This window comes from Pleurodeles waltl, chromosome 1_1 (assembly GCF_031143425.1).
Source record: "Pleurodeles waltl isolate 20211129_DDA chromosome 1_1, aPleWal1.hap1.20221129, whole genome shotgun sequence".
In the NCBI taxonomy this organism is placed as follows: Eukaryota; Metazoa; Chordata; class Amphibia; order Caudata; family Salamandridae; genus Pleurodeles; species Pleurodeles waltl.
Genome location: NC_090436.1, coordinates 919,182,021 through 919,204,413, shown reverse-complemented (window position 1 = coordinate 919,204,413; position 22,393 = coordinate 919,182,021). Strand labels below are relative to the sequence as shown.

The following is a 22,393-nucleotide window of genomic DNA, read 5'->3' as shown; positions in this document are numbered from 1 at the left end:
GGTTCCCTATACTCCAAGAAGTCTTCTGGTCTTTCCTCTCACTATCATTCCAAAGTGGTAGGAATAGAGGACAGGGGAGTGGATGAAGATAAATACCTACAGACCCTGATTACATGTGTGCTGGATTTGGTCTGGGGATACCAGTGGTCCTAAATATCTATTTCAGAAGAAGCTAGGGGATTGATTTAGAGTTTGTGAGATGATATCCTGTCTGCCTTGTTTCAAATATATTTAGGTAGAGTCAGTTGCGTAATACAAAATGATGGGGCTTCTCTGCAGAATGTAGTGAGGGGTCCCTGTGTCTCCCATATCAAAGATATTCATCGACATTGATTTGATTGGGCCCTTAAAGGGTTGTGGGCCCTTGAAGGGATGGGGCACCCCTGGGTATAATGCGCTTGCAGAAAGGAAGACTGGATATCTGTCACATTTGTGATGGGTTAAATAAGGCCCTAGGTCCTGTACCAGTATTGTTTTCCTGCTATTCAGGGACAAATCTGCTGACATTTTTCACCTGATTAGAGCAAGTCAAACATGCAAGCAGGAGGACTGATGAATGTTGGGCACAGGGAATCAAGGCTCAAGGGCAGTGTAGAGTTAGGCTTGGTGGGTGCATTGTCATACCTCCCCCTGGCACTGATGAGGTCCAGTGGGGACTAGGATGCAGCTCCTGTCATTGCAACAGTGTCATTAAATGGACATTCCCACTCTGTGAAACGAGGCCCATTGCTTCTGAATGAGGAATCAATCAGTGAGGAGAAACTGGGATATATCTAAAGGCTCGCTGGGGTCAGGGGTTTATTCTACTCCCCATGGATTGATGGTTGTGTTTGTGAAATATAAAAGATTTATTTGCTGAGTTTTCAAAGTGTGGAAACAAGTACTGTACCTTTAATGAGAATTTGCACCTGAGTATAAATAGATGGATGTTGCTGCCTGTAGAAGGAGAAACTCTTGAATCAAGGACCATTTCACATCAAGATATATGTACACTTTTGGTCAGCGTTATATTAGAATGTCTCACTGACTGAGGCATGCTAAAGGTCATTGTCCTCGTTAACCATCAAACACAGAGGGCCCCTGACACAGGTGGTGGCTGCAGTCTGGAAAAGATATATATCCTTGTAATAAAAAAATCAATGACCTACAACAAGGGCCTATGATTTAGATCTGTGTCCCAGGGGGACCTGCTGTCTGCAAGTAGAGTTCACAGTGTTGCAGAGGGACTACGATGATCTTACATAGGGCAGGTCCATGTTGTGTAATGCACAGAGAAAAATGTTGTTGCATGTTTTAGGCGCTTAGATAACCTATTACAGATGCTGTATTTAAATATGAAAACCATAAATATGTAACATTAGTGAAAGCTTGCCTTTTACTGTATACACTGTGGCCTATTAGGATAGCGGGCATGCGTAGAATCACTAGCGGGGCTGTTATCGATCCTAATAATGACTCTTTAGTGATCACAGACCCACATTTTATCCCGCACTGTTTTTGCAGCCACAAGGCGCATATTTCATCCAGCATGCTACATCCACAGAGTGGCTGCAGAAAGGTGCAATCTGAACAATAGGGGCCAGATGTAGCAAAGGTTTTTACCCATTCTGTGTCTATGGGAAAAAGTGTTCTTACATATGGCCCTAGGTCCTTTGTACTTCACAGTTCATAGAAACATAGGGCATATTCTGTTTGGCCACTGGGACTTATTTTACAAGATCTGCCTCAACTTCTTGGGTGTGGGATAATGTGGTGCTGCGTTTTCACGGCACTTGAATGCCTCAATGCATATTCTGCTCTTACCAGCTCTGCTCAAGAAATTAACTGATCAATTAGGAAGTGGAATGAGAGGGACACTGTCTGGAGCAAGGGCAATGTGATAAGGAGGGGGATCAGAAGAAGAAGAAGGCACCAGTTAATAAGGATGCTCTAGACCTGCCAGCAGGCAAGGGGCAGTCAGGCATGGGAATGGGAAAAAACAAGAAGGAGATGATACCAATTAACCAGGGAGGACATCTTAGTGAGGATGAGCCTACTGCCTTGGCCTCTGAAAAAGGAAGATTCATTGAAAGGAGGTAGATCACCACAAAGCCCAGGCAATCAGCCACCTACAACTAAGGAGAGTGTCTCTACGACATTATACCCTTGTGACTGGCTATTTTAACTTGTCTGTGGGAACATGTGTGTAACATGTTGTGCAATCTGTGCATGGACACGCTAACTGACTGCTTTATTCCCTTGTTTTACTTCTCAATCACTCAGTTGCCTAAAATGAGAAGAAACTAACAGTATGTGATTTAAACATATGGTGACATTATAAGCTATAAGAAACCTTGCTCCATCCTTGATGAAGAGCATGGAGTGCAGAACATCTTTCTATGTGCAGACACTGGGAACGACTCACAAAGGTATTCCTGCGCATAAGTTGTGCAAATGCTTTCATTTACTAATGTAAACTCATACTTTATGGGGGAAATATGCATTTCCACCACTAAAGAGATTTACTCAGCTTACAAACTACGCCTACATTGCACTTTACAAGTGAGCAAATCTCACAGAGGAGAGGTGTAGGCATTCCAGATCATAGATGCCTGCATATGTAGGTTAATGCATACAAAACCTGCAAGATTATGCATATTCGAAAATATCTGCAATGCCTAATCCAACCATGGATGTGGCTGGATATGAACTCCAGTTAAGAACAGTCCTAAGTCCCAAGCAAGGGTGAAAGGGAAGCAACACCCTCAAACTACTGCAGAAGAAGTGGAAGGAATTTCTTAAGTTTCAAAACATTTTTCCCTGCAGAAATATAAAATAATAACCAGTACAAATGCAGTTGTGTAACATATTTATAATTACACGTGTGTAGCCTATTAGTTTGATCAATTTCTGTCACTTTTATACATTGGTTGATCCCGCCTGTTATCAGCCATCCTTTAAACTTCCACTTTTCAATCATAAAACGAATATTAATTCAAGACAAACATCATGGGATATAACTTTCTGTGGTGTCTTCAGTTTTAAAGCACTGCTGATATCAAGTCCTTCACAATTGTACTTTTCTGGACTGCCACCATCTTCTAGTGCTTGCTTCTATTATGTTCTTGAAAGGCGAATCGCCACAATTTAGGTTTTACCTTAACATTTATAATGGACTCGGGTTAAAATTCAATCTGCGCAGTTTCAACATTTCACTAGATGACTGAATTTTTTGTTACACTGGCTTAAACTTGCATAGTTCCCGGAATTCGCTTTGCTCAAAGGCCTTAATTACAAGTGGCCTTGGCCCGGACACAATAATTACTACATCTGATAAAGTCCAATACTACAGAGATCATAATTTAACAGCTGCAATATTTGTCACCTGTTCCAAGTTCACTCCAGAAAAACGGGACACAATATGGCGCTTTCTGTGTTTACCACACCAAAATCTGCAAGTCCTGGTATTTTTTCACCATTTTTACTTTAGTTGACACGCTAAAAATTACCTGGTGAAAATTGTGGGGGTGCTGTGTTAGCCGCAAACCTTGGAATTCAAGTAAGTACAGTAACTGGAGTTACCACACTTACAGGAAATGTAATATGTATATCACTTGTTTTTTATGTTAATGTTATGAAATATTTCTGTGGAAATATTTTAGTAATTAAATTGAAATTGGACTGACCAGCAAATGTATTTTAATTATCTGCATAATTCAGGGGGAAAATAGCATTTTAAAAAACTTTCATAAGTTTTGTACACCTCTACACTTCACCTGCTCTTCTCCATCTGTTTTTGTGCTTGTCATACTTTCTTCTTCTGCAGTAACAGAAAAGATAGTAAAGGCATGGAAACATTCGTGTATTACCTTTTAATTGTCTGTATCAGATTGCAACTACAGTAGCAGCATTTTGATTGAAGGTTGACAGATTTGATAGTTACAATTTAGGAGTTTTGCTTTTCCAGTAGGACTTTCACCAGCAGCAAAATATCAATTTGTTTTGAAAATTAATGGGACAGTAAACTCGTGAACGTGAAAAGTGGTTAAAATGGTATGATCGAGTAAAATGAGGCTCCACAGAGGACCTGTGGTTTAAAGAATTAGTGTACTTCCTATAATTGGCCGGCCAGAACAACTCAACTCAAACAGCTACAACTGCCGGTGATTGCTACATCAGTCTCAGTAGCCTAACAAAACATCAGCGCCCCCGAAAGTACATGGATGACCACCCCCCCCTCACCCTGGACTCAGTCAGGAGCCCTGAGGTCAAGCTACTGTGCTGAGAGCCCCCCGGGAGCTCCTGCCTCCCCCAAGCACATACTGCGGGGGCTGCGAGGGCCTATGTTACGCCACTGATCAGTCTCAGAATCAGCACAAATGTCTTGTGCTGATGTTTGAGTATCGCTTTCTTAATTACTAAGGGGGAGATATAGATCTGCCTAAGCAGAATTTGGACCTGAATCATCCAATCAATGCAGCCTGTTCACGCCTTACCTCTGTTTGTTTCTGCTCTAGCACCCGCCAAGGTTTTGCATGAATTCACCATTAACTTTGTCCTTGTATAGAGCACTAATGTTTTACCGAACACACAGTAGTACCATCAGCAGAACACTTTGATTAAATGTATTTTCCGCTAACTGAACCAAAAGCGCAGCAAGCTGAAATTCACCCAAATGTGTAAGCAACCGCAGTATTCATGCAACTGTATTGTTAAATTAGAATATACTTTTTTCAAGATTGCGAATGATCATTCCTTATCCCTGTTTTTAAAAGAATACCCTTCTTGTAAATCAGACCCACAATAGCAAAGTTGGCAGTGATGTGTAAAGAAGAGAGATAAACACATCTGGAAAACATGTAGTTGAAAAATACCACCAATAAAGCACAATCCATGTGCAATCAAGTATTACAAAAGTCCACACCTTTTAAACTTCACCAAGGGACAGAGTTACAAAACCACATAAGCACACAGTAATTCAACATAATGCCACACGTGAAATTAACAATTCATTCTGATTCACCAGGCCAGGATATCTGGACTTTTTTGCCTGCAGACTAACATTGTTGTTGAGTTAAATGGACTGGTATATCAAGCTTTCTTCAGTCTTAACTTTAAAAATAAGAGTAAGAATATGAGTGGTCCCTGGGTTCAGATATATGGAGATTTGGTATGTTCTGAACCCCTCAAAAATAATAACATTGTCTGCATTTACAGGCCCTGCCAATTAATTTCACACACAATTTGTGTGCTTATACTTAGTGGTATTTCATTCTAGGGCAAGAGTACGATTTTATTGTGATGCAAACCAAAACATCCCCACATTTAAGGGACACATAGGGGAATGGAATTCTCCACACAGCAGCAGATGTTACATGTGATAATCAGCTGTGGTAAATATACGAAAGAAAAGCATACATGAAAACCTAACATTTGGATGCATTTCCATGTGTACATCACCCTCACTGACAGACTTCAAGAAGAAGCCCAAGACCTGGCTTTTCGACTGACAACCACAGCCCAGTGCCTGGATACCCTCATGGGTGACATGTCATGCTATACAAATACAGCATGATTGATTGTCTGATTGACATATATATCTTTTTCATATTTTGTGATTCAGACTCTAGTTTGCAAATGGTTACATCAATTATGCAGAGGCCCAGAAAAATTTACCAATATCATCAGCTATCATACATTTACAGGTACTCACCTACTCAGTTTAGCCTAATATCCAGTGGTTGTGCAAATGTCAGCACTCTGCCCGGACCTGGTTTAGTATTGTTCTCAAAGGGAGCTTTCACAATGGAATTCAGTAAGAGGGAGAGCAACGTCACCAAGGAGTACATAAAGCCTGGAAGAGTAAAGATTGGATAGGTGCTGAACACTGGAGAAGCCCTGACGGGAATTGGGTAGGACCTGCAGAAACCAAATAGAAAGAAAACATGTAAAAAAAAATACATGCAAAAATTTTGTGAACTGGAAGAAGGGCACAAAAGGCAGGCTACTAGAAATGACGGTAAGGATCTTTTGTGGATAATGATCCTTCTGCATCTAACAGAGATTAAGATAGGCCAATGAACAGCCATTTTCACAGGATCCTAGTAGACATCACACTGCTCCCATGGAAGAACACTGCTAAATTGAGCCTTTGTGTATCGTATGAGACACTGCACCTCTTCACTCAGTTGTATCTTTTGATAGTGCTAACATGGTTTTTCAAACACATGAGACGTTAAAGGGAAAAAAATTGAATATAGCAGCAGGCCTCATAGAAATACAGAGAGCGAGTGTAAGAAAAATGAAACAGAGCAAGAGTGACATAAAGGCAGGGCTCTGGCAATAATGAAGAATTCCAAGAAATAGGGATTGGAACAAAAAAAAAAGAGCATCCAACCAACTCAACTAAGAACCTGGAGAAACAAGACATGCACAGTAAAAACAAGCAAAGACAGACAAGCAACTGTAGAAAGGACTAAAGGTATCCAGATAGAAGAACTAACTGTTCAATATAGGACTAAATTATTTGCTTACAAACTAGCACAGAAGCAAATGCTCACGAAGCAAATATCTACATGGCAATTCAGAAATAAATATGGCTAGAGCACCAAAACAGGAGTTACTAACAGAAAAAACTATAGCACCAAAACATAAACTGCAAATCCGAAAGCTATAAAGCAGCTAAGAACCTGGAGCTAGTCTCAAATTAGAGCAACAAGCAAACATGGCCAGGTTTTAGAAAAGTCTTATTATGTAAGATAATTGCAAGATCAAGGCGTATATATGAATCATATACTAAGTAGTTCAGGGGAGAAACACAGATGCTAGCAGAGAGCCAGATGCTGGGAATCATAGCTCAACTTTTGTCTGGGAAAGAGAACGACTAAGGGGCATAATTTCAAGAAACTGGCTCATCAGTGCTGATGCACCAGTTTTCTTTGTCGCCCTGCCCCATCTAACAACACCAAGGATGGACTGCATTTACAATATGGCACATCATGGCGTTTGTTAGGCCAATAGCATCAACATTTGTTATGTTATTGCAGCGCTTTGCTGCACTAACATCAAAAATGTTGATGCTAGTGCAGCAGAGTGCAAGAAGGCCCATAGGTTTCTATGGGTGCTTCATTTTAATGCCTGAATTGAGCAGGAGTTGAAAATGATGCCAAAAAGAGTGCAGTGAAATCTTGTAGATTTCACTGCACCATTTTGGGGGGCCTCCTAGCGCCGGAACTCCCCCCTTGCATTCATTATGCTTGGCGTGGAGATACTATGGCGCTAGGGGGGTGCAAAGTGGTGCAATGCAAGCATTGCACCGCTTTGTAAATACGGTGCAGGTAAAAAAAATCTTCTTAACGCCACATTATTGTAAAAAAATGATGCTCATGTGATGCAGGAAGGCACTAGGGGCTTGTAAGTATGCCCCTAAAGGTACTTAAACATATATGAACCATACCACGGAAACTAGAATATCCGATGAGACTGAGGACAACCAGAAAGTGTGCATGTGCTTTTTATTGTCTTTGGACAAACAGGACCCCACCTCCAGGTGATCGCTTCAAGGTTTGAGGACGGAAAGGATACAGAATGGATCAGCAAGGTTAGGAAAATGGAGGACAGCCTGACACATAGGGAAGTGCTGTCTACTAAACAGGGCTTACGGCAGAACTGCAGAGGCCTCACTGGGGCACCATGAGGTGGCAGGAAGGCAGACTGCTAACAGTAAAGCACATACAAGAAAATCTGTCAGCCACACATCCATCAAATATCATTTCTTCCTGTAACAAATCATGCGGGCTATATACAGCATTCAGAGCTCTTTAGTTACAGTGTGTTTAATGCTAGCATCCTCACTCAGAGAGCTACTCTGAAATACAGGCAGTGCCCTGCAGTATTGTCATCACACAGTTATCACTGGTGTATGGCAACCTCCCACAAACGAGCACTTGTCACTGACAAATGTCAGTGTTCAGTCACTTTTCACATAAAGAAGCAGGTTTTGTGCTGCTTATATTATCAGCGAGAATGCCTCTTGTCTGCTGGTCTTGACAGATTGTACCCGGTCATGGAATGTACATTTTATTGAGGATTTGTGACATTCGCGCCTCTGGCGCCAAGAGGGTCATCACTTTCACAACACAATAGCAGACTATGGACTAGCCCAACCAGAGTACACATGCGTGTGACTGTTGAATATTCGTATAAATATACTTCTTTGGCCGGTTAATTACCTTTTGGGGTGCTACTCTCTTCAACTAAGGCTCTCAGAGATATTGTGAATACCGTGACCTTGTGGCATGATTCTGGTTTTACTACAGTGATAAAGACCATTGGGGCATTGAGTGGTGGCTAGATGATTCTGGGGAATGTATTTTCAGTGCAGACTGTAGAGGATTAATTTTCCCATGTGTACAATGTAAATTTGAGTTAAGTTGTTTCTATTAATCACAAGATGTGCTGTAGTAGACAGTTTTTATAAATTGTAGTTTTACAATCCAGTTCGGTCATCCATAGCAATGCCCCTACTGACTTCCAGTATAAAGAACCCATCTGCATTTCCCACATTGCTTTGAGTTTAGAAAAGTTGCCAAATAATCATGTCAATGTCAAAATAGTTCTCTGACTTAACAGCTCATTTGCATGTTCTGAATATCTTGCACATTTATGCGCTTTTCTATATTCACAATTAGCAGATGGTCTTAAAATTCCTAAAATAATTGGTGGGGTACCACGATAGCTAAAGAAATGTGTTGCCCCTCCCCCCGCCAGCAGCGGCAGCTGCCAAACCTTTTCAAGAAAACGATAATACACTGTGTTTGTTATCGTTTTCTTGTAAAGGGGCGGAGCATTGGGAGTGACAAGCACTTGAGGGACATGCACAGAGCACATCCCTCAGAGTGCATGTGTGTTTGGCCGGCTGTCTCGTGCTGGCCAAACACACATGCGCAGTAGGCTTTCTCCAACCCAGCAACACAGTGACCGGGCCGGAGAGAGCCTGCACAGGCTCCCAGTCTGCCTGGGAGTGAATCCTGATGCTGATCTGAGCAGCATCAGAATTGGCCGCAGGGCAGACCTGGAGCCTGTGCCTGCAGCTGGGGCAACAAGGGACACAGGAGCAGTGGCAATGGAGAAGGTAAGTTCTTTTCTTTCTTTATGTTATGTTTTTTATTAAATGTCCCCTGTGCGCACTGCACCTGCCTCGTCCCTCCAAAGAGCTGAATGCCGCGACTGTGTTTGTGTTTGATATTATGTAGATTTTAACACTTGCTTTGTGCATAAAACAAAAACAAGTGGCTCTCACTTTGTGTGAAATCTTCTGATTGGTAGCAGTGGAGCAGTGCACTGCCACAGTCGGAAAAACCTAAAGATAATTACCTTTAACCTATTGAATGGCATGCCCTGCTTAGTGGCTGGTTTAACGATGGGTTGTGACTACAGTGCTGTGGACGTGGGGGAAGTCTATTTAAACTACACAGTGGTGTTTCACTATCATTAAAACCACTCAACAACCACAACAAATGAGCAATCTCTTCATTCTATATGTATGGTATGAGGCTAGGATGGAGCGAGTCACAACATTATACACAATCTATTATGAATGAGACCGTAAATAATAAGTATTGAGGTATGCATTTAAAAAATACAGCCATCGGATGGGCGAATAATAGCTAACCCAGAAGGCATGAACACAGTTTAAGTACGGAATCTAACCCTGTCTCAAATGCAATGTGGTGAACAGAGTAGTTAATGGCCTACCATTTGCCATAGAGTTACTAGGAGCAAGATGTATCAAAGGGTTTTACCCATTCTGTGTCTATGGGAAATAGTGTTCATACATATGGCCCTAAGCCTTTTAGTTTTGTAGGACGTTAGCTGATGTCAGTAGAGATAGAAACAAATTAGTGTTTGATGATGATTGATGTAGATAGAGTGAAATGTATTTGTGCCTTCTGTGTGTGCCAAAGTCATTCGTTATCTGCTTCACACACGAAGTATATATTGCAGTTGTCCATAGCTGCTGCTCACATATGCAGTCTCAATGAAGAGGCCCAATACTGAATGGGTGTGGCATCCTAACAAGTATCCCAAAAACAACTTTCAATGTCTCTCAATCTTGTTAGATTGATGACAGTAGAACTGCTGTGTGGGTTCTGATATTAAAGGGGTGTAAAGCCATCTTCTTCAGCTAGGACTAAAAATATGTGCCTTTGGGCAAACAGGTTTATGTCTGGAGTACCACAGACTTAAACAATTCCTCCTCCATATGCTGATCGATTTGCAATAAAGCATGTGTAGAGGTGACTGAGTAATAGAGCTACTCAATATGATTTATATGTTTGTACAGGTAATTAATTAAGATCCTTTCAACATTGTTGTATCTGTCCTTGAGGAAATGTTTTTTGAACTATGTAAAAGCATCCAGGAGCAAATGAGACATGCTGATGGAAGTAGACATCACCTGTCAAGCTAAAGGACGAGTGAGGAAAGATACTTATCTCAATGTTACAATCTGGCAACAGTAGCGTTCAGGGAACCCTAAGCAGGCAAACAAAAGATCCATTAACAATGTGTTTGACCTGCCTTAAGGCCTTAGTGTAGGGTCACTCGTTAACATGTGTTTTGTGATGCTGCTGGATATCTGGGAACAAAATGCAAGCATCCCTTTTTTTAAGAATGGACAGGGATTCTGATTACATATATGCTGTGGAAAAGCAGATTCCAGTTACCTGCCATGCAGCTCAAAACGTGTGCTCCAGTTTGCAGTTCTAAACTTTCTATCTTGGGACCCACCTACATCAATGAAGTTTCTTGGGTAGGACCGGATCAAGCATTTATTCCATGCTAACCTTAGTGCAACTGAGCATTGGCTACTCCCAGAGCAACCAAAGGAGTTCCTGTGTGCTCATGAACAGTAATGGCTTTACAGGAGTAGGACCATTAAATGTGCATTTTCATTGTTCTTCCTTTTGGATTAACTTCCAGATTAGTTTTAGAGATCAAATTGCATATTGGATAACTGGGTTGTGTGTTGGATGTGGAATTCTATATTATACCCTATGTACTAAATGTGTTTTAGTAAATTTATATCAACAGTAATTTACAACTCATGTTCTTCAATGCAAATGCTTGTAAATCTCCATCAGTCTCTACCACCAAATTCAAATTCTGAGTTTATGGATATAATCCAAACCAAGGTTTTCTTTCTAGACGGTCTTGTAGGCATTAAGGGCCAGATGTAGCAAAGGTTTTTACCCATTCTGTGTCTATGGGAAAAAGGGTTCGTACATATGGCCCTAAATCTTTTTGCCGACAGCCAAAATAAAACATAAAAACATGGCAGACGGAGGGAAAGGCATATCGCCATTGCACTTACAAACATTAAACAATGCTGTGTTGTAAAGGTGTAGCCAGGCAGAATTAAGATTTCAGAGCTGTATATCTTATTTTGAAAACAAAATCCTCTGGTTCACAGAAGTGGACCTGATCTGTTCTGAGACAGACTTCACTCATGGAACAAGAGTTTAATATTTTATACAGAAGCAGTGCAAAATCAGTGACCATTTTTAGAACTTCTGGTAGTGTATACTGATCTGACTAGAGAAGGCATCTCTAAACGTGTTCAAGAGCAAATGTTTGTCACTAGAACCCTTAGGTTTGCTAGCTTTTAATATTTCTAGGGATATGTTGACGATAAGAAAGACTTCAGCCTGCATATCATTAGACAGTATAGGTTTTCCAGGTAACCATATACGGAACTGTCATTTATGCAACTCTTTGTGAATGAGACAGGACAAAGCCCCAGTGCTTGGAAATGTTTGTGCAGGAAACAGGTTGGGGTGACAGATCCCGAAAAACAGGTCAAAGGATGGGGAAAAAGTGTGTGACCTATCAAACGATTTCCCAATTATTATAGAAAAGCATGCTGTTCTGCTCTTTTTTGTAGCAGACCTGGTTTTTCTGCAGTCAGCCTAGCAGAATAACAAGACAGTTATTTGGTAAGATACTTTTTTACATTAACAGACATGAACTAACTCTTCCTAAATTAGCAGTTGCAAAATGTCCACCCGTTTTGTGCCTCTGTATTTGCCTCGTAGCCTTACATTAGGTGGGGATGAGGGAATAGATTTTGTTTGTATCTGTTCAAGAACCATGTGTCATAAATAACAGAGTAATCTTAGAAAAGCATACCACAAAACAAAGATCCTGTATTTGTTTTATCCTCCTGGCAAACTGTCTGTGGTGTCTTTAGGATGTGCAGAATGAGAATGTATATTTGTTGGGTCACAGTGCTCTTGCTTAGAATCTTCTGCCTCCTAAACGGTAGCACATCAGAGCAGGTACTCCAAGACAATTATTGCTCAAAAGGCTGACTTACGCTCTTCGGGGCATATTTATACTCTGTTTGCGCTGGAATTGCGGCGTTTTTTTTTACGCAAATCCGACGCAAAGCTAACTCCATATTTATACTTTGGCGTTAGACCCATCTAGCGCCAAAGATCTTGGAGTTTGCGTCATTTTTTTGCGTGGACACCTACCTTGCGTTAATGATATGCAAGGTAGGCGTTCCCGTCTAAAAAATGACTCCAAGGCATGTGTGCCTTATTTAAACACCCGTGCAAAAATGACGCACGGGAGTGGGCGGGTAAAAAAAAATGACATCCAGCCGCTTTTGCGTCATTTTTTAGTGCCTGGTCAGGGCAGGCGTTAAGGGACCTGTGGGCTCGGAAGGAGCCCAGAGGTGCCCTCCCATGCCCCCAGGGACACCCCCTGCCACCCTTGCCCACCCCAGGAGGACACCCAAGGATGGAGGGACCCATCCCAGGGAACTTAAGGTAAGTCCAGGTAAGTAATTTATTTTTATTTTTATGTGGCATAGGGGGGCCTGATTTGTGCCCCCTTACATGCCACTATGCCCAATGACCATGCCCAGGGGACAGAAGTCCCCTGGGCGTGGCCATTGGGCAAGGGGGCATGACTCCTGTCTTTGCTAAGACAGGAGTCATGTCAATGGAGGGTGGGAGTCAAAAAAAATGGCGCTAATCGGGTTGAGGCAGATTTTTTGCCTCAGACCGACTTGCCCCATTTTTTGACGCCCAAGCTCCATTTTCCCCTACGCCGGCGCTGCCTGGTGTGGGTCATTTTTTTTGACGCACACCAGTCAGCTGCGCCGGCTAACGTCATTCCATAAATAAGGGGCCCGCATGGCGCTTTGGAATGGCGTTAGCCGGCGTTGACATTTTTGACGCACAACTGCGTTGGAGCCGTTGTGCGTTAAAAAGTATAAATATGGCCCTTCCTGCTTTGGCATCCACGAAGAAATCAAACAATGAAATTCTTTATAAGTCTTTTATACCCGCATCCTCCCTGCCCACTTTAAGATTTATACCGGGTACGTTCTGCATTAACATGTTCCTTTGTGAGGAGTCAATATTGAATTCTCTACCTTTGACAAATGTCATGTGCAATGGCAGAGACCACAATTTATGCCTCTTGCTTTGCTATGTTCGTTCTCTATATTAGAATTGATTCATATCATGAAAATGGTGGTGTATCATCCAGTCTATTGTGCAACATATTGCTGATATTAGTTTATTTAGGACCTTTATGATTATGTGATGCTTCAGCTGAAATGCCCAGTGAAATCCCCAAACTAAATGCAAACCTGGATGGTTCATTTGTTATTGTGTTCAGTAGGCAAATTGGAATATCTTTCTCAGACCACTCACACACGTTGGGGTGGAAATTACAAATTAGCTTCTGGGGGGTCCCAAGAGAACAGAGGAAGGGAAATTTGTGTGACAGGAAACACTATGTAGGGCGTTCTGCTCCACTGTTTGCAATTTCATTGTAAAATATAAAGTGATTCAGATTGTAAGCAAGTATAAAGGATGAACTAAGACTCTTTGAATTGTTTAGGTATAATCGATGGTTGTAGACTAGAAGTAATGCAGAGTGTCGATTTTTCTATTCTCGCAATAAATTCAGCATGTTAAATTGGAAACCTTGAAAGCGAGTAATGGAGGAGTATTGTACAGTAGTGACAGTGGCTAGCCAAACCGGTAGTAACTGCTCAGGAGTACCAAATTATGCAGCCAGCACTTTGGTTCTCTACAATGACATCATGCCGGGTCCTAATGAACTGATTAGATGATCACACATAGTTTGATGGGTATGTGCTTCCTGGTCCCAGCTGTGTTGTTGCCACTGAGAGTTTTGTTGCAATTATGCTTGGTGAAGGAAGATCTAGCGTTAGTACCTTCCCACCAGATGTAAGGCATAATTACAACGCAGTCACTGTATGATCTCTTCTCTGGAGGCTACTTAGGAATCTCACTTTCGTCTGGGAAACCCCGCAAGAATAAAGACAAATCAAATTAATTGTCTTTGCTTATGTCAATAAACAACCTATCCCACTTCCCTACACCACAAGATGAACAAGCAGTGCGAACGCTGATAAGCAGGCTTGCACTTGAGTCCTGACTAAACCATGAAAAAATGTCAGTTGTGGAGAAAAACACAACTAAAAACGTTGCTTTCTGTATAAAAGTCATATATGAGCTACACCATTTAATGTGTGATGATCGAGTGTACTTTTGAAATGTATAACGGCCCCTCATGCATTACGATGTCCGCATTCAATAGAGGGTGGAATGATACCTCAGACTGTGGTGTGCGGTGAAAGAGGAATACTCCTCTAGGGGGAGCCAAATCTCGCTCTACTTATACTTAAAATCAAACTCTCATCTGCCACTGAGTGACAATTTACCTCGTGAGGTGTGCTAATTGGCACTTTAATGTTTACCAATCATGAACCATAATGGATAGTATTGATGGATGTATGTGCATGGTGGTATTTATATAGTGCCAAAAGTCAAAGGCAAAGTCGACGGAGTGCTATACAAGGTCAAATAAAAATAGCAATTACAAATAATGCACCCTTCCTGGGGTGCTGTTTGTCCGCACACGTCTGAGGCCCTGCTCCTTCTTTAACGAAGCTTATTAGTCACATCATTAATGGAACATGCACATTTCAAGTAAATTTGCTCTTGTCTGTATTTTGGTGGAGGACTGCAGAGGTATTCATATTGGCAAACTCAATTCTAGTGAAAGAGCGTCAGACCTCCACCTTAGCATCACAATGATGACCCCAAATTGAATATGACTTCATTTGTAAGACCGCCTGTCGAGGAAGAGTGAAACTCTGTGCACGCACATACTACCTCATAACTCCCATAAGCCACACACAAGTGCGGTATGTTTTATTTTCATAATTCTTTAATTTTTTTTAACCTTCCCAAAACATCTAGGCAGGTAAATAAAAAAATTAAATAGGAACAACCTACCTAACAATAATAAAAAAATATTGAATGCTAAATTATTTAATGTATAATTCCTGTATTTGAAAATGTGTTTCTGCATGATCAAACTCACTCATCGGCCTATAGGTTGTCGAAAGAATAGCTATTAAATAGCCAGTTAAGGGGTAGTAGTGGGGTATTGTGACACACAATTAACAACAGCATCCCAGACCCATTTCTGACTTGCTCCAGACTTTGGCTGCACGGTGCTTAGGGCCTGATTGAGATCTTAGTGGACGAGACACTCCATCACAACAGTGACGGATATCCTGTCCGCCAAAATATAAATCCAATGGGATTTTTATTTCGGCGGATGGGATATCTGTCACTGTTGTGATGGAGTAACTCGTCCTCCAAGATCTCGATCGGCCCCTTAATTTGTAAAAGTGAAAGAGTCCTGCCAAAATCGGAGGGATGCTGAATACCAAGGGTTCCTAAGTTATGATTCCACATCATGCCTTTTAATTTCACCACCCTAAACTTCCTGCCTCCATATTTCACTTTTGCAGGTTGTTTTTTATCTCAGCTGCCACATTCATTCTCTTTTTTTGTCTTTCCTTCAACTTCTCTTTCTTGTTCTGGATCAAAGTCTGATGATGAAAAATAAATCTTGGTCCCCAAAAAAGTGCTGGTGGCCACCACCTGCCGAAATTAAACACTGTTGATTTAACTTAATTATGAGCTTCAGGAATATGACATATTTACTCACAGACTCACATAGAGTTTTTTTTGTGAGACCGCATATCTTACAACCTTTCATTCATGAATAAGTGGTAGTTAAGTCTGGAGTAAGATACAGCGTTTTGCAGACAAAATGCTTTTTATGTCCTGTTTTAATTTGGAATGATATTGTATTTATTGAATGCACTTGCATAATTATCAGCACATATCCATCAATGCTTCCATTGGAGAAACTCAGACTGAAACAATGGCTCTAATTTAAGCCAATCTGGCTCAGCACAGTGCTGCGCTAAAAATAGCAGCGCTGTGCCATTTTTGAAACGCAGAGATACGCCGTATTTACAGAAATACAGTGCAGCCCTGCACTTTCCCCGGTGCTAAATTAAGGTGCCTGCGCCAACATAGGCATCCTTGCAGTATAGTGAAAGGGTGACTGCTTTGAGGTGATAGATTGTGTATGTGCAGGAAGGAGTCCCAATCTATTCTGGCAATTTGGCACTTCTATGTGTGCTGCAAAACACAGCACACATAGAAGTACCAAAGCGTCATTTCAGCATGATCATGTGCAGGAAGGCACACCTTCCTGCACATATACAATCATCTATGGCATTTTGCTTCTTCTATGTGTCCTGGACACATAGAAAAAGCAAACAACGAGGAGGAATAAAAGCCTTAGGTTTACCATAACTTGTAAATCTGAGGCAGCATCAAAAGCAATGGGTGTTGCAGTGGAATGCCCACTGCAACTCCTAATGCAGGCCCCTCTGACGCAGAAAACGGCATCGTAGGGGCTCATATTTACAAGGAGGTGTAACGCAACAAAAAGTGGCATTACACCTGCTTGTAAATATAGAGAAGTGGTTAGCGCCACTGGAGCGTCACAAAAAGTGCCGCTCGGGTGGCCCTAGGGGCTGTTAAATCTGCCCAAACGTTCTTCAAGCATACTGAAGAGTTAACAACGCAAGAAGCGTGCGGCTAATCACTTAACAATCCACACTTACTCTATTCATTGTCAAGATTTCTTGACAAATCGCCTGTTAAATCTTAGCCGACAGGTTGTCATTTATTAATTATAAATAATTGTAATGTACGGCCTTTCCAAAGCATGAAACAACAGCTCAAACTTGGGAGAGGTAATTTGTGCATCCTTGGGTTCTTTCCTTCATTTTCTTGTCCTTCCTCTGTCGTGACCTTTTGTTGGCCTGTGACTCGCGCCGATCCAGCTGCTAATGGAATGTTCCAGAGCTCCCAGGAGAGTCTGTGGGCATTCCCATGTGTCACAGACTTCTGCATTCCAAACATCGAGCAAAAAACAGCCCTAGGCCAAATAACACTCAGCTGCATGATGCTGAACTCTAACCAAGACCTCAGCCTCATGTCTCTGTTTCTCTTCTATCTCGGCTCCTGCTGGTTGAGACTGCAGCATGTGAATTAAATGGATGTTGCTATGGCGTCAAAGTGACATCCAGCCACATCTCCTAGGTTCAGTCCAAAGCATAATGGACTGCTACACATGAACATCTGACTCTGCCATACTCTTGGAAACTACGTGACTCTCAGGGAGAGTAAAAAATAAAGTTACATTTAAATCCCTGGTTTCCAATGTCACCTCAAAGTGCCCGCACGATTGATTGCAAGGTTTGTACATGTTTGCTATAATTTATGGACTTTATTTTTTACTAAGGGCATTAAGACAAGATATGTAAAGATAAGAAACTCAACCACACTTAACATCCTGCATTGTTTTCTTAATCCACCCCCCCCCCCAAGTGCTAACCCTTTTTATGGCTATTTGGGGGCGTGCACCTTTAGGCCTACATATCTTTTTGCCCACATAAGATATCCACGCCAAATTTGCATCTTTTTTTCCCAACATCCTGGTGATTCTAAGGGGCAGATTTAAGAAGAGTTGTGCTGCATCCAATGCAGTGCCACTTTTCTTGTGCTCCTTAGCGACCCCCTAATGCCACCATTAAGATATGATGCACCATGGCAGTAGTTAGGGAACTAGCGTCAACATTTTTAACACTAGTTTGGCCCTTTGCAGGATTAACATTATAAATGTTGGCGCTAATCCTGCAAACCATATTAAGGTCTGTTATAAATAATGGTGTGCTTCCTTTTAACGACTGCTCTGTACAGGCGTTAAAAATGCTGCAAAAAGTGGCACAAATAAATTTTTTAGATTTTTTTGCACCATTTTTGCAACCCCCCTAATCGGGGATCACCCCTCCTTGCATACACTATGTCTGGCGCAGGCATAATGTGGTGCAAGGGGTTACAAAGTGGCACAATGCATGCATTAATGCACCACGGTTCATGGATTGCCCTGGAGGGGACCAAGAAATTAGCCAAAATATAGTTTGATTTTGTTTTTGGGGTGAAATATGTGAAAAAGTGCTGCAGAAAAAAGTGGCTAGTTTTCTTCCTGCAAATTGTATCAACAAAGGGCTTGCCATGTTAAAATCACCATCTTCTCAGCAATTAGGGACAGGCTGATTTGATTCCGAAAACCACATTTTTTTACCACAGTTTTGGCATTTTACTGGGAGATGGCCCATTTTTCTATTTATTTGTGCTTTCAACTTTCTTCCAGTTTATGATGGAAATGGTTGTGAAACCTATGGTGGGTCCCAGGAATCTATACATTTCTAAAAGCTATACAAAAATCTCAATTCAGCAAGGGGTCGTTTGTGTTGATCCTTTAAGTTTTTCTCAAAGAAAAAAGTGTTGAAATAAAGACATTTTGAAAAGTAGCAGGAAAAACGGCCATTTGTGACAACGTTTCAGTTGTAACTTCTCATCACTATACTGATTTACAAAAGCAATATACCATTGCATCTGTTAGACCCTTCTGCTTGCAGGTATGTAGGGCTTGTGGAATTTCCAAGAACTTGAGGTACTCAGAGTCAAAAACTGAGCTGGACCTTACAATGGTTTTTGTAGTGTGTACTGGGTATTCAGCAATTCATATGGTAAAATATAAAGAGTAAACAATAGGTGTCATAGAAACCTATGTATTACCAGAATTGTATGGAGTTAGAAGCAGTAGTTATTTGCACACCTCTGAATTTGTGGATGCCCATAATAGCATAAGAATTAGAGAGCATTTTTCAAAAAGACTTTTTTCTTGCACACTGTCTTACATTTGGAAGTTGCAAATGCATAGAAATACAATCAGTAATAACACTTGTTCTGCTATTCTGTGCTCCCCTAAGTCTCCTGAAAAAAATGGTACCTCACTCGTGTGGCTAGGCATAGTGTCTACGACAAGAAAATGCCCAAAATGCAACATAGAAACATCAAATTTTTCCTCTGAAACGTGACCCTTTTTTCAATGTTCCTAGCTTTGAATTTTGTGCCCTAGCTCATCCATCTTCTAGGGAAACCTATCAAATCTGTACATTTTTTAAAACTGGACACCTATGGAAACCAAGATGTATGACTCTTACCAGGTTGTGTTACCCAGAATCCACTGCAAACCTCAAAATTTGACTAAAAATTCATATTTTCCTCATAGTTCTTTGATGGAAAGTTATAGAACCTGAGCAGAAACACATTTCTTTCCAGATAGTATTCCCCCACGTCTTCTGATAAAAATGGTACCTCACTTGTGTCTGTTGGCTTAGTGCCTGCAACAGGAAATAGCACAAAATGCATGGTGGAAACATGACATTTTCCACTGGAAATGGGCCCTTTTTTGCAATGTGCCTAGCATTAGATTTTGTGTCCTAGCTCAGCTGGCACCTAGGGAAACTTCAAAAACATGTACATTTTTAAAACCCAAATATCTAGGGGAGTCTAGGATGGGGTGTCTTGCATGTCTGGACCTGGTTGTGTTATCCAAAATCCCTTGCAAACCCCAAACTTTGACTTAAAAAAAACAAAATGTCCTCATATTTCTTGGATGGACAGTTCTGGGATCTGTGGGGAGCTACAAACGACCTTCCACCCAGAATTTCCCCAAGTCTTCAGATAAAAATGGTACGTCACATGTGTGGCTGGACCTAGCACCTAAGACTGAACAAATCAAACAAATGTCAATGGGGGTCCTTTTGTGAGGACTTCCATTGATGTTAGTTTGATCTGTTTCTACATCTTTATTGAGACAAGTGTAGAAATGCTGGGTGGTGCAAATTATGTAGTTTCCTTCTGATTCTGGAAAAAAATGGCACAGAAATGCAAGGACAATGTGTGATTTTAGTCATATTTTGAGGTTTGTGGTTAAGAAAACGTGATGGGGTCCACATAAGGAACACCACCCTCTACCCCCCTGAGTACCTAGTTTATGAAAATATCTAGAGTTGGTAGATTTTCCCTAGAGACAATGTACACCCTGGCAGAGAAAAACATAAAAGACAGATATTACGGTACAACCATTTATTCCTAAAGTACACACACATACTGGTTGGATTTGGCACACGGGTGAGTGAAAGGTTCAAAATGTACATTTTATTAACAAGAGATTTCACAAAAATGAAATACACTGTTAATAATTGAAAGTTATAAAAACTGAACTAATGACTCACAGCTCGTGAGCTGTAAAGTTGCAAGAAGGCGCCAAATGTTTTACAGGCCATTTCACACACCTTTCATTGTGACACACAGAAAACCATTCACACCACCAGCCGCAGGCCCAGCATATAACAACACTCACATCAACAAACAGTCCCATAAAGGACCCATCATTTTCATATACCCACATGACTGACATAGCTGTTACACTGGCTGACTGCTGACAGAGTGTGTGGGCTGCCATTTGGCTTGCAATGTGTGTGAAGTGACTACCAGCAAATCACTACATGCACCATCAACCAAATACCAGCTCACACAAACCGCCAGCCAAGTACCAGTCCATGCACACCACCAGTCAAATGCCAGTCCACGCACACCACCAGCCAAACACCAGTCCATGCACACCACCAGCCAAATGCCAATCCACATACACTGCCAGTTAAGCTGCAGTCCATGCACACCACCAGCCAAGCGCCAGTCCACGCACACATACTACCAGGAATCAAGCCACACACATCACCAGGCAGGTGCCAGTCCACACACGCCGCCATCACATTTTTAAACAAAACACAGTTTGAAGGAGATGAAAATCCAACTATGACTACAAACAAACAGGTCTAATTAAATGTATCAAACTACTGGCAACTGTGAAACTGAACTATATAATATAAAATGATACAGACCAGTCAGTTTACTTTAATGCTCACGGTTGCTCCCAATACTTCAGTTTCAGGTGGTACAATTTGAAACATGCGGGCGCACATGGCCCAGGATTAGAAGGACACTTGGGGCAGTATATCTGACTCTCCTTAATCACACCTCTTCAGACACTGACTCTACAGGAAACGTTTTTGGAGGGCTTTGGAGGAATATAATCAGAAAAGTGCCAATCTTTTAATCTAGCCACATCTTCCACCACTTCCACTCTAGGAACACATGTCTGCTCCAATACAACAAGGCTGTCTATCACAGACTGCTGAAACTGAACAAAAGCCGTCCTTGAATATGGAGAACAATCCTTGAATACAACAAAAGCATTCAAGGTTGTTAAATGAAACAAATGGATAGCCAACTTCTTATACCAAATATAAGACTTATGAACAGCAGTGTAAGGCTCCAACCTCTGATCTACTCTAGTTACACCACCCATGTGATTATTGTCGTCTATAATGCACACTGGCTTGCACGCTTCAGCAACTTGACCCCCAAACAGTCACAGGTGAAGTACTTTCATCATGAATTGTTGTCACCATGTGGACATTTCTACTGCCATAAAATTTCATAGCTAGAAGTTCATCACTAGGCAAGGCAGTGCACTGTCCCCTCTGAAGCTTTTTTTACATGCTAGCTCTTCATGGTAACCTTTGTGGTAAGGGTGGATTATGCCACAAGCAGCAGTGTTGACTTTAAACAATTCCTTGAATGTTTGCACACAAGTATAGTAGTTATATATGTATAAATGATGAACTTTGTTAAACATTTCTCTACCATGTTCCCACACAATTTTCTCACTTACTACAAAAGTGGATGGACAACCAGAGGGGTCAATAGAACAATCCCTACCAGTCTACGTCCTGAAATTATAGACATAGCCAGTGCTACTCTCAGACAGCATATACATCTTAATTTCATAACGTGCCTTCTTGCTAGGATTGTACTGACTAAAAACCAAACTGCCCTTACACAGGACCAAAAAGTCATCCACAGCTATTTCTTTCCCTAGAAAATACATCTCTGAAAAGTGATCTACAAAGTGATCAAGGACAGACCGAATCTTGAAGAGACAGTCTCAGCCAGGGTGATTTTGTGGCAATGCTGAAGCATTAGCCACAAAATGCAGCATCCAAAGCAGAAGCAAA

The 22,393-nt window shown here is 41.4% G+C and overlaps 1 protein-coding gene and 1 long non-coding RNA gene across 3 annotated transcripts in view; one reads left to right on the top strand and one right to left on the bottom strand.

Moving 5' to 3' along the window:
- Positions 1 to 22,393, top strand: part of PTPRD (protein tyrosine phosphatase receptor type D) — a 3,982,777-nt gene that overhangs the window by 3,206,964 nt on the left and 753,420 nt on the right. The window lies entirely within an intron of this gene.
- Positions 5,872 to 22,393, bottom strand: part of LOC138289062 (uncharacterized) — a 55,072-nt gene continuing 38,550 nt past the window's right edge. The window contains exon 3 of the long non-coding RNA XR_011202544.1: positions 5,872 to 5,898. This is a non-coding gene — a long non-coding RNA (uncharacterized lncRNA). The remainder of the gene's footprint in view (positions 5,899 to 22,393) is intronic.